Source organism: Misgurnus anguillicaudatus, chromosome 19, assembly GCF_027580225.2.
Source record: "Misgurnus anguillicaudatus chromosome 19, ASM2758022v2, whole genome shotgun sequence".
Classification (NCBI taxonomy): domain Eukaryota; kingdom Metazoa; phylum Chordata; class Actinopteri; order Cypriniformes; family Cobitidae; genus Misgurnus; species Misgurnus anguillicaudatus.
In genome coordinates this window covers 38,335,103-38,349,155 of record NC_073355.2, presented here as the reverse complement: position 1 = coordinate 38,349,155, position 14,053 = coordinate 38,335,103, and the positions used below count along the sequence as shown (strand labels likewise).

General features: G+C 38.5%; 1 long non-coding RNA gene across 1 annotated transcript; it reads right to left on the bottom strand.

The window, feature by feature from the left end:
• Window positions 1–1,427: 1,427 nt before the first annotated feature.
• Window positions 1,428–2,261, bottom strand: LOC141350902 (uncharacterized). The gene is made up of 3 exons (XR_012359001.1): window positions 2,062–2,261; window positions 1,828–1,884; window positions 1,428–1,748 (listed from the first exon to the last, which is right to left on the bottom strand). It is a non-coding gene; the product is annotated as an uncharacterized lncRNA (long non-coding RNA).
• Window positions 2,262–14,053: the final 11,792 nt, after the last annotated feature.

Genomic DNA, 14,053 nt, shown 5'->3' with positions numbered 1-14,053 from the left:
ATGGAGCTATGAAGCGAAAGATATACTGTATGCAAAATATAGACAAGCCTTATCAAAGTGAATGATGTCGTTCACACAGCCAAATAAATTTGACAGGTTTAAAGCCATTGTGTCAATTACATTCACTGAAAAAAAGAGATACATTCAATTTACTAAAATTTTTTAATGTAAGTGGTTGCTGTCAATTTATTTAAGCTACATTTAAACAAAAAAGACTATTAAAGTAAAATAAAAAACTTTTGTTTAAATGCAGCTCAAATATACTGACTGCAACCACCCACCCCAAATTTTTTTAAATTGAGAAAATGGAATGAATCTTTTTTTTCAGTTTTTTTTCTGCGATTGCCGTTTGAGACAGTTTCATGTATGTGTAATGGAGGCCAGCATGCCAGACCAGTCGCCAGTTCTAGTTACAAAAGTGATGAATTTTTGTTAAAAGGCAGCTTGTGGTTACAGCTAATCAACGATCACTTTGAAAAATGTAAACTACAAAACGTTACATGAGTTGGTGTGTTTTTGTAATAAAGAAATTCATGAAAATGAGGCTTTTATGTAATACTGAATAAAAAAATGCCTACCAACTAACAAAACACTCACAACTGGTAAATTGGGCTTAAATAGAAAGCTCTGAGTGATACTTAATGAAGAGCCATTTAGGAGCTGACTCTTCTAACGAAGCCGAGCCAAAAGACCCCAATCTTTGAAAAGAGAAAAAGATGATCCGTCTCAAATTGCTTGATGGTGAGTAAATTATGGGATACTTTTGATATTTGGCTGGAGTATCCCTTTAACATATTTACAGTCATGTTATCTTTAAACTTTTCAGATCAAGACATAATGATAATAATCCATCCAGACATTTCAGTACATGAGCTGAGAACAAATGAAGAGTTTCGTTGCAAAATGAGATAACATTTTTTTTTAACATTTTTGTCAAAACATGTTTATTGTTATGTTATCATGTTATTATTTTGTTTTATGGTGCTACTTAGCTGTATTTTTAAAGTTATGAAGGTTTAAATCAAAACAAACCAACTGCAGTTGCATTGAAATTAATTGGAATGCACAACCAAAAAACGAGATTTCTGAAAAAAAAAAAAAACGGTGGTTATCTCGTTTTGCAACGAAACTCTTCAAATGTTATGACTGTAACTAACTAACTATCATATGAATATCACCTGTTAAACAATAAAACATCAAGTCAACATATAAAAAGATTATAAAAAGTTAACTCTCTCATAACTTTCATATTTCCATTCACGTTACAGTCTGTCTGAAATCATTACACTGCTGATAATGACAAAATCGTTTGCTATTAGAGAATCAAAGATTCGCACGATTTGACTCTGAAGCACATGAAGGTTTGTATTAATAATATTAAGCATTCGTTAATGTATTGCCATCTTTTATCCTCTTTCTTTGTTTTTTAAGTCACATCAACAGATCCAGAAGCAACATCTAAAAAAGTTATTGCAAATAACTAAAATAAGTTTAAATCATTCAACAGTTAACTTTATTCTTAGAATGATGCTCACATATGCTGTTTTCAATAGTTATTATTTTAGTTGATGTGACCTTTATCTCCTCTCTGATTCACTTACATTGTCTACAATGAAGAATAAAAAAAATGATTAAGAGTTTTCTCCTCTCAGAATTTAGTTTTACTCTTTTTATTGTTATTTGCTCTTGAGTTTCTTTTTCTTGAAGGTGAATAGGCATCACTCAGGCCAACACTTGGGAAGTCCCTGCTGAAGGAAAATCATTTGACCCTTAAGAAACCATGTACTTTTATAATTTAAACATTATTAAATGACATCACTTTGTTACCTGAGTTTTTGTCTTTATTATCTGTTGCACCAATAGAGTCATAAATATCAGCATGTACTGTAGTGAAGGAATACAATAATGAAATGTTTCAATAGATCATCTATAAAAGCTTAATATCTTATGAAGAAAGTCTTCATAAGATTGTTTAACATGTTTATATTTAATGTAAAATAAAGTTAAATAGTTCATATGCCTATAAATGCATGTGATCATAATGTAGTGTAGTAGACTGACCGAACTGCAGTGGAGTGTAAACATCTTCACTTTGTTTCTGATCTGATGTCTGACTGATGCTCTGCTGTGGACTGACAGCTGAGGCAGACTGAGAGACTTTACCTACAGAAGTCAACACAGTCGTGCTTTAGGAATATTTACTTTTAAGTTTGACCAAAAAAAGATAAAACATTAAACTGACGTTTGATTTAAGAGCATAATCTTTGACAACAGGATTCTTTATTTACAGTACAGAACTTTTTGCTTAATACTATGCTGTATTTAAGGTGAAGTATGTAAATTGAGCCTGAATGTAAATATGCAACACCAAACAGGATCAAGAAAAATAGTGATTGTTTTAAACAGGTCTTCCAAAACACTTTAACATGACACTGCCATCTGCCAATGTCTTACAAACAAAGTGAATGCTGCACATTGGTGGTGGTTATGAAGAATCCCCCTTTATATAAAGTGCTCTGAGTGCTGTAGAAAATGTAAATATAAATGGAACAAATTATAATTATTATTATTAAAAAACAGCAATTTTTATAGACTATTTCATGATTTTGTACACAATACTGGTTTAGAAGCATTTCTTGCTCCTGTTTATTCTTTTTTGTTTGTTTGTTTTTAATTTCACATATTTAAATCCTAAAGGTGTACATTTAACATTTTGATTTATTTCTAAATGTTCTGTTTGGTTGTATTTTGTTCTAATGTTGGTATAGTGGTGAAAAAACTAAAACAGGAAGTGCTTCTTAGAGCGCCTGACTTAATCTCATTTAAAGGTGGTTCAGGTTGAACTGGTTACAAGAACACCACAATGTGTTTACACAAAAGTACATTAAACTATGATAGGAGACAGAAACTAACATTACACACTTCACCTTTAAGGTTTGGACATGCTCTGCGAATGTGTCATTGATGTATCATAGATTTCTGTGAGGGCAGAAGATTCAAACCTTTTTTGTATTTGTACAGCAAAACCAAGAAAATGATCACAAACAAGACGCTCAGTCCGACAGCCACTCCAACTATCAGACCAGAAGATCCTGAGAATGAAGAAGCAGAGATTCTTACACAACCAGAACATTTACAGACTGGACTAATGTAATATACTGTATTATCTATTATAGACATTTCAGCAGTAACAACATAAACTAGCGGCTTTCGTGGTCATCACGTAACTTCTGGTAAACTCTGTGAAGAATAAATAACAACAAAGTCCTTCTAAAGTAGTTTATTTATATAACAAGCAAAATAAACAACACGTAGATTACATAAGAACGCAAAACATTAGTTATTTTCGACGAGGTATTTGTTTAAGAGTTCAGTTTCAGCTACTAGTCAGACCATTAAACAAACAGAAACCGGAAGTAAAGTTCTGACCAGACTCTTATCGCGTCACCGCATGTGCGCCCGATGAAACGGTCTATACTCAACATTGCTGTGATTGTCATATATAAATATATTCATGCTGAAATAAGGTGGCGGCGACTCTGCTCTTAAAGTGTCAAACAACACTACATGCAGCAATGACCAAATTCACAATATACTGTAACACAATGTGTTACAGTGGCCCATGCGCGAGTCTGTTGCGCTTCTCCTCTTAACCTGTACTGTTTGTTTTTTTATTATATGTCTTTTATGTGAATCAAAATAACAACCATTTAAGTTCCTGAACTGGTACCGTGTAAGCTACAGAATGAAGTCGAAATCAGTCATCTTACTGATAATTTTGATCACTTTTCTAGTTGATCTTATTAGACATGAAGCCGACCACAACCTAAACATACATGGAGGCCAGGCAACTCGCACAACCTACACTCGTGATTTTCTGTTGAATCTCAGATTCTCTCATACGCGTCCTTGCTTGAATGACACATCGCTGTTGCCACCCGAGTGTGTCAAAAGTAAGAACTTTAAAGCAAGGAAACGCGGAAGGAAATGGGGGCTCCGGGAGCGGATTAAGAGGCAACCCTACAGACAACTTCCATCGGTTATGCTGGGTAACGTCCAGAGTTTAAGGAAGAAGGCGGATGGGCTGCGGGCCTGCAGTCGATACCTTTCGGACTACCGACAATTCTGCCTTATCTGTTTGACTGAGAGTTGGCTCACAGAAGCAGACCCGGACTCGTCAATTGATCTGGAGGGCTTCATGCTGGTGAGGATGGATCGCAATCCAAACTCCGGGAAAAAGAGAGGTGGAGAGGGGGAGGTTGTTAACAATAAGTACTGTCATTCTATCCATATAACAACGAAGCACAAAGTTTGCACAAAGGATATTGAATTACTCTCGCTCTGTCTAAGGCCTTATCATCTGCCCAGGGAAATACACCAAATTAGACTTTTTGTTGTGTATATTGCGCCTTTAGCTGATACACAGGCCGCTGCCACTCTGCTTCATGAACTTGTGTCGCAGGGAGAGACAGAGGCCCCTGATGCGGCTAATTTTATAATGGGAGACTTCAACCTTTGCAGTCTTAAGGAACATTTACCCACGTATCAGCAATATGTCACCTGTCCTACTCGCTATAAAGCCTGCTAAGTATTGCATAGTTTTTTATCTTTAACGTTATCTTTTTATTCTCTATTTATTTTACAGCTTTTTATGAATTGTCTTTGTGATGTTTGTAATGTCGTATATTTATTGTTTGTTTGTTCATGTTTTGTGAGATTAGCAATGTTGACCATTTTGTGAGATTAGCAATGTTGACCACACAAATTTCCCCTTGGGGATAATAAAGTTTACCTTGACCTTGTCTCATCTTATTTTGTAATATATATCAGTAATTTAAGACAAAATTATTGTTGTCACCACCCATTTTAGGGGTTAAAATGCTTAATTTTTGGAAATAACAAACATGGCATGAACATTTAAGAGATATACAGTATAAACCAGTAGCGTAACAAGCCAACACCGGGCCCCTAAACAGGATTATCAAGGCGGGCCCTTTACTACAGCACGTGATGACGCAATGTCCACAATCAGGCTACAATGAATGGGACAGGACAGGATCATAGAGACATGAGATGACTGACAAAATCAGAAATAGCCTACGTGCACCACAACAAAAACATAATATCGGTGACAGCGCACCATAACATATGAAGAACACTGCTGGTGACAGCACACTATAACATTTTGTTACTCATTGCTATGACTACACAAACATACACCTAGGTCTAAATACATATAAAAGATGCTCACTTAACATTACAACGTTACATTATAACGACATTATAATTTGTAGTGGCATTTTCCGGGCTTCAGTTCTGGATGGCATGATGCACACAGCAGCAAACTTCAGACATGACACCTCAATCATTACATATGCAAGTTCGATCCATACCGTTCAAAATCATTTGTTTACTTACTGCTGCACTTTGTGCTTTGCTTTAGGTGTCTGGTGTAGTGTTTGGGTATTTAAAGCGTTATCGTTACTTGTTTGTGCTAAGAAACAAAAAGATACAAACCAGCCAATTTCAAACGTGCTGGGAGAATGAAAGAGACATGTTTTTATATTGACCAAATTAAATATGTTAATTTATCTTCCGCGCTCTATGGCAGGCAGGGTGGACAGATAAATACTCAACATGTTTAATCTGAGTGATTTCATAAGTTATTTACGCCTGCCGGCTGTGTACAAAGGTTGCTTTGTTCCGCTATTTTGAATGGAAGCCAATGGAACGTCTAGTGTGATTTCACCCAAAAGTGGGCGTGAACCTGTTCAGAGACATTCTATGACGTTGCGCCGGTTGTGCGTATACGGAGGAGTTTGCTTTTAAATCGCTCTCGCGGAACTTTGACATCATCCGGCTGCCTATTGAAAACCCGTGAGAAAGTCCGGGAACAGCGGATAGCAACGAATATGTAACCTGCACAACAGCTAAACATTCAAAAGAATTTTTTTAACCAAAACATTCAGTTCCCCTTGTGCTCAATACCAGGAACAAAACTGACACACTGATATTTTGTCTCTCATTCAGGCCTGTAATTTATCTTTTATAATTTAACACAACAACAAATTTCTGTTTGTACTAGAAAAGCTAATAAAGAAATATTAAAAACAATTCCACATTATTTGTCTTAAAATATCTGCAGTTTTTATATGCTTCTTATTTCATCATTAAAATGTATTGTGTATTTAATGTGTTTGTGACCTAAAAAATCTAATTAGTCATTGTGAGTTGAATATGACTTTATATTGTGGATGATGATGAATACAGATAAACAGACTCACCTGATACTGTCAGTGTAACTGCATTACTGATGTGTGAGTATCGTGATCCATTGGTCTCATTTCCTCTACAGGTGTATTTACCTGCGTCAGACTCATTAAAATATCTGATTGTGTAATTCTGTTCATACTGCTGAATGTCTGAATCATCTTTATACCAGCTATAATTCCAGCTGCTGACTCCTCCTCTATTGATGACACATGTGAGAACGACAGTTTCTCCTCCATATAAATGTCCAGGAGGCCAAACAGACACTTCAGGTGTTGGTCTTTCTGTACAATGACAAACAATTTACACAAATGTTTACTTAATTGCAAAACATATATGTTGTATCATGTTACTGGTTTTAACCTATGTAATTGCAATTCCCACTTGTTCAATGTTTTAGGAAATAAAGAGTTTGGTTCCAAAACACAATAAATCCATTTTGACTAATTTCGGTAAAAATGTGTTTTCTTTACCAAGAAAGTGACAAAATGGAAACCACTACTTTCTGTTACAAACTTTCACATAGCATATTTAGGTTATAATAACATAAAAAAAATCTCCATTAAAAATCTATTTATTATAAAAACTATTTTTTTTTTTGAAAATGCAATAAATCTATTGAATCAATATATAAATGTGCATTCATCTTTGCCATGTTATATTCATTTAGTTGACTAGTGGTATACACTGATTTAAAAATAAAGTGTTTAATTTAAACATTAAGGTGTGGTTTCCCGTACAGGGAAAATTATTCAATCTTCCCCGCCACAGAAAATCACCACAGGTTTATCAATGCCATCAAAATGATCATTTTGTTTAGGATTCAAACTAGTATTCATAGGGCTGCCTTTATTGTGGTAACAATGCGTGGAATGGTGCACTGTGATTTGTTGAACAGATTTATTGCGTTCTGCAGAGAAGGATGACTGGTGTTTATCGTGTTTTGGGAAAAAAGGAAGAAAAAATGACAGAATAACATGGCGGATATCGGATTTTGCGTAAAATAAAGAATTTACTTTTTAATACTGACCAGATGCAATACTGATTTTGGCGGTAACTAATAAAAAGGGGGTTTATCGCGTTTTGGAACCAAACTCTTCAGATACATTAGAAAATGTATTTGACTAATAGTAATATAAAGTCTTTCAAGTTATCTGATGTATGCACTGAAAAAAACACATGGGCATTCATTGTATGACCATAAATTAGTCAGTTTAGCTAAATTAAAATATTATTAATTTGAAAACATGTATTTTAGTTTTACTGAAGAAATGTATCTTGTTCAGGTTGTACACGCAATAAGAGTGAAGTGACCTGGATTAATAATTGAAATTTGAGTTTGTGTCCTAAAACACAATGAGCCTTCATTGAATGATCTTAAATTGTTTGCTTTAGGTCAATTAAAATCTAATTTATTTTTATTAATTTAACATGTATTATATATATATATATATATATATATATATATATATATATATATATATATATATATATATATATATATATATATATATATATATATATATATATATATATATATGTATGTATGAATGTATCTTGTTAAGGTTGTACATGTAATGAAAGTGAAGTGAATTGGATGAATAAGTAAAATTTGAGTTACAAAGGGGAAGCTTCGGACGATTCTAAGGGCCCATGAACTTTTGAGGTCCCAGCCGATGACTGCGCCACATGCGCAACCCCTTTAGCTGGGCCCTCTTTGCCTCGCTCTGCCCCGTATTTCAATACAAGGTCTCAAAGTGCGGAGTGAACTTCAGAAGAGAACAAGGTGTGTGTGTATTTACTGTTATTTGCTATAACATTCAGCATATGTGCACTTCCTTACTATAAGCAGTTTACATAATGTGACGCTGGAGCAATACAATGCAGTTTCATTTCCACTGTAAAGTTTTCGCTCTGTTCACCCGTTTTTTTAAAAAGAAACAAGATGATTCATGTTTCCTGCTTTGTGTATGATTCTGAGGTGAAGCCCTTATAAGCTGTTTTCATTAACATAGCTCATATAAGCTAATTATCATGAACAAGAAATTCTATCAGTTACACAACCCAATGTTTTGTAACACAATATGCCAACGCTCTTAGAACGGATGTGTTAAAATCAACACATTAGTGTTGATTCTGGGACAACACACTTAATGCATTGTCCCAGAATCCACCCATCTCTGTGTTATTATTGAAACAACACATTTTGTGTTACAAAATCAACAGAAAATGACACATAATGTGTTAAAATTACACATAATGTGTTAAAAGCTTAACACAAAAAGATGTGTAAAAAAATTCACACATCCTTTCTAAGTATTTTTATGCATTCGAGAATCGAGTTGATTGTGATAAGACAGAAATGCAACAAAGGCTAAACTAGTCTTACCTCGCAACAGCTTTAAGAAACAACATATCATCCAACCCATACTGTGATGGTCGTTTGTCCATTCCCTCAAATACGACCAACAGGTGCGTTTACTAAATTAGCGCCTCTACCAGCCAAAATTAAAACTTTATATATTAGGGTATGAAATTATATTTTGGGGTATAATTTTGCTGTAATGACATGCATTTGGATATGATTTTCAGTTTAAACTGCCAGGATTAATTGTATTTTATAACACATTACACTATTCAGGCATTTAGGGGAAATAACGTACCCATTTATTTATTATGTAATATAAAACACAACATACAAAACAATCACAACTTTTTTCAAAAAGTACTTGAAATATTCCAAGTGTAGCCTACCGAGGCCAAACGATCGATTTATATGAAGAAAAGACGCAAAACTGATCACAATCCACTGTAGATATCTGTGTATACTGATTCAAAAACTGCCGCCAGAAGAAGCAATGATACTTCATCTTTGATGGCTCTTGTGTGTCTCATGACCGATTGCATCATTACGTTAGCTATGAAACTGAAGCGCTATTGTCTGTTGTGACCGATTGCGTCATGCTCTAATGTTCTGGTTTATGTTTGAATGAGATCTGACTGGGTTAGATGCTCCATATTATCTTTAAAACCATGAATGTTCATAAAACCACTTCTACATTTACAAATGTATTAAATAAAATGCATCTAATCTGACGTATAAGGCAAAAAACCTTAAAAGGTAATCACAGGTTGTATAACCTGCTGGCCGCCAGAGGGCACTTATCCCTTATTACATACCTTGATGTCGTATTTTGGTGCTTGCACAAACAAACTATTAGGTCGTAATTTTTGGAGAACAGTCTCTTAAAAAAAAATTATGCTGTTATCTTCTATGTACAACTGCTTAAAAGGGCAGTTGTAGCCTAGTGGTTATAAGGTTGGTCTTGTAACCCAAGAGTTGCCGGTTTGAGTCTTATGGCCGGCAGGTTGCGACTGTGGTGCCCTTGAGCAAGGTATCTTACCCTAATTGCTCCCTGTGTGCTCGGATAGCTGCCCACTGCTCTGGGCTGGGTTTCCCGATAGCACTTAAGAACGCTTTCTACGAGCTACTTAATGAACCTTCGTTGTTCGTTTACGTGCGTTTCCCAACGATGCACGTAAAATGATCGCTCGCAGCTGGGTTTTAAGTGCTACTTACGAGTCGCTATCCGTTTGTCAAGTGCTGAAATGTCACCAATAGAATGACTCGAATTTGTAGCAGAAGCTTGTTTAGGTTAATGATCTTCAGCCGATGTGCACTAATATTTTTTATAATATTTTTCATTATTGTTCAATTACTATACTTTTTAAATGTTTTAATAATTATTTTGTGCATAATGAAATATTCTTTTCCGTATTTAGTTAAACTTTGTCCCACTGCAAAATGCCTTTTGCAATTTATATTATAGTTTAGATCAGTGTTTCCCAATCCTGGTCCTCGGGCACCCCTCCCAGAAAGTTTTAGATGTCTCCTTATTTAAAACACCTGATTCGACTCATCAGCCCCCTTCCAAAATGGTAAACATGTGTTCCTAACAAGCTGATGAGTTAATTCAGGTGTGTTAAATAAGGAGACATCTAAAACTTTCTGGGAGGGGGTGCCCGAGGACCAGGGTTGGGAAACACTGGTTTAGATTATTATTATTATTTGTTGTTTTTTATTTATGTTTATTTATTATTATGGATTATTGAATTGTACCATAAATATTTATTTGGTTTCTTTAATCAGATGCCATTTCCCTTCAAAACATTTTTTTTACTGTAGATGAATTATAGCAGCAATTGGTAAGAACAATTTATTAATTTGCTACCAACTTTTACCAAAATTGTACAAGATGGCTGTGGCTGAAGAGAGCCCACAGTTGGACCCCTTCTGCAGGTGAAGGCTAGTCAGTCTTTGCTGCCCCACTCAGGTGAGGTGTTCAGGTTAAGGGGCGAAACACCCGGGACCCTGAGATCCCTGCTGACGATGCGGAAGGGTTCCATTCAATGTGGATGCTCCAAGGAATACCAGCTTGGAAGAAGATCTACATCACCAGTGTGTGGTTCCGGTAGTAGTAGCTTGTGACAAGCATCTCTGATGTTTATTTCACCTTATTGTCGAGACCATGGGGAGAGGCCCATTGGCGGTGGGAAAAGACCCATGGACATCCGTGAAAGAATGGATGACAGCTCGGAAAGACGGCATGCAATAGTGTTAGGGCTACCACCCCGAAGCACTGCGTAATAAGCTACGAGTTCTGAACTAAGAGAATACCCCCAGGCAGACCGAGGAGGCGGGGAGGATAATCTGCCATCGGACGGATCGATTGTTAAAGACCTGGAAAATGGAAAAAGGATTACGAGAATGGATGTGGAAAGACAGAAAGTCGAAGCCAAAAGAAGATGCAACATCTGCGGAGGACTTTTCAAGAATGAGCGTGGTGTTAAGATCCACCAAGGCAAGTCCAAGTGCAAAGAGCAGAGTCAGCAACGCAGAGCACCTGAGCTTACACAGAGTAACCTCTCCAAGTTTGTTAAGGGTGTTCATCAGTCGGTGGAGGAGGTCCAGGGCCAGGAGGCAAACCACAGTGCCCCAGACCTCTCTGCTCAATCTACTCGGAGCATAGGAAGAGACTGTGAACCTGAAAGTCCAGAAGACTTCAAGAGGAAACCACGCTTGAATTTACCACCAGCAACAGACTGCAGATGGGCTCAACTGGATAATGATTTAAATTCCATCTTGGAGAACACCCTGAAAGGAGATGCAGTCAAAAAGATAAAGATCATGGTTGAAGTTGTGTACCAGGCTTGTTACGACACCTTTGGTGTAAAAGAAGACAAGAGCCCCAGGCAGTCGGCAGGGCCTAGTAGGAGACAACGTCAGATAAAGGAGTTGCGAGAAATACTAAAGACATCAAAGAAAAGGTGGTGGGAAGCAAGTGATGAGGAAAGAGTGGCCCTGGATGAGATCAGCGTAGAGACGCGGAAAAAACTAATCCAGCTTCGGAGAGCTGAGAGCATACGGGAGAAACAGAGGGAGAAGCGCCGGAAGAGGAAAGCCTTTATTAACAACCCTTTCCAATTCACAGCGGACCTATTAGGAAAGCCCAAGGGGGGGACCCTGTTATGTGCAAAAGAGGAAATAGAAAATAGCGTGGCGGGTGCACATGGAGACTCCTCCAGAGGTCTTCCTTTGGGGGAATGTCCTTCTCCATTGCCGATTCTTACACCACACACCCCTTTTAACATGGCAGATTTTACTTTGGAAGAAGTGAGGGCGGTAGTGACAAAAGCACGTGCGGGATCAGCCCCAGGACCATCAGGCACCACCTATAAAATCTATAAATGCTGCCCACTGCTGCTGAAGAGGCTCTCAAAGCTTCTACGGACACTGTGGAAGAAGAAGCTGGAACCCGGGCTCTGGACTCTTGCCGAAGGCTGTTTTGTACCAAAAGAGCTCAATTCCACAAGACTCGACCAGTTCCGGGAGATTTCCCTTCTTGATGTAGAGGGGAAAATCTTCTGGTCCATCATCACCAAAAGGTTAACTAAATACCTGCTTGCCAATGAGTTTATTGATCCCAGCGTACAGAAAGGAGGAGTACCAGGATATTCTGGCTGCCTGGAGCATACGGCAGTCATCAGTCAACTTATTAATGAAGCCAAAAGTAACAACAACACACTCTCTGTTGTTTGGCTGGACCTTGCCAAAGCCTACCCAAGTGTCCCACATCAGTTGATTCGAAAGGCATTGGATCACTACCGAGTTCCATCAGAGGTAGTTGAGCTTGTAATGGCACACATGAATGCACTGCAGATGAGGTTTACTGTGGGAAACATCACCACCAAATGGCAACGGCTTGAGAAGGGCATTATGGCAGGATGCACAATTTCCGTGACCCTTTTTATAGCGACTATGAATTTGTTGCTTAAGGCAGGGGGAATGCAGTGCAGAGGCCCGAAAGCAGACGATGGCACAAGACACCCCGCCTGCAGAGCTTTCATGGATGACGTGACGGTAATGACTCCATCTATCCAGGGGACACAGTGGATCTTGAGTGAACTGGATAAGATGGCAACATGGTCACGCCTGCAGTTTAAACCAGAAAAGTCAAGGAGCCTTAGTATCTTGAAAGGAAAGTTAACAGGAAACATCTTTAGCATTCAAGGCTCTAAGATTCCGACAATCCAAGATCAAAGGATCCGATGCCTCGGAAAGCAGTATGACAGCTCCTTAAAGGACAGTGGTAATCTTACCGATACCAAGGCCCAGTTGAATACCTGGCTCAAGGCCATTGAGCAAAGCCAACTGCTCGGGAGGTTCAAAGTCTGGTGTTTTCAATTTGGCATCATACCCCGGCTGCAATGGCCTTTCTTGCTTTACGACTTTCCTGTATCTGTGCAGTAAGTTCTTGCGAAAATGGTTGGGAGTCCCCCCATCATTCAGCGCAGTCAATCTGTACAGCAGGACCTCCAAGCTTTCTTTGCCAGTTTCATCGGTGGTCGAGGAGTTTAAAGCTGCCAAGGCAAGGGCAGTCAGTACACTCCTTTCGTCTGAGGATGGGAAAGTAAGACATGCAAGCAAGACCATCAAATGTGGTAGAAAGTGGAAGCCTCAACAAGCTGTGATGGAAGCAGAATCTTACTGGAAACACCAGGAAATCGTGGGCGTGGTATGCCAGGGACGCCTGGGCCTTGGACACTACAGCGAGAAGAGGTGGAGCAGGGCTGATGCCAGAACCAGAAGAGGTTTAGTGGTACAAAGAGTCCGTGAGGCAGCAGAGGAGGAGCGGCAGGTGAAAGCGATCGGACTTGCCTCTCAGGGTCGCTGGACGCAGTGGGATCAGGCACAGGAGCGATCGTTGTCATGGAAACAACTGTGGCAGATCGACCAAGGGAGGTTGAGCTTTCTCCTGCGCTCGGTGACTGATCTGTTGCCAACACCAAGAAACATAAAGATATGGGGTGGAGAGGAAGATCCATTGTGCATTCAATGCGGAGCAGTCTCCTGCTCGCTAAACCATATCCTGACTGGCTGTCCAAAGGCACTGGCAGAGGGGCGGTACAGATGGAGGCACGACAAGGTCCTCACAGAAATTGCCAAATGGGTGGAACAGCAACGAGTCAAAGCCAACAACAAGCAGGTCTACCCACCCAAAGCTATAACTTTTGTGAGAGGGGGAGACAAGGTTCACAAGACCAGAACGGTGGCCAAGAATTTGACCTCTTTATTGCAACAAGCCTCTGACTGGGAGTTAAGAGTGGACCTGTAAAGAAAGCTTGTCTTCCCACAGGACATTGCAGTGACCTCCCTCCAACCAGATATGGTCCTGTTATCAAGGAGCACGAAAACGATTGTAGTTGCGGAGCTCACGGTGCC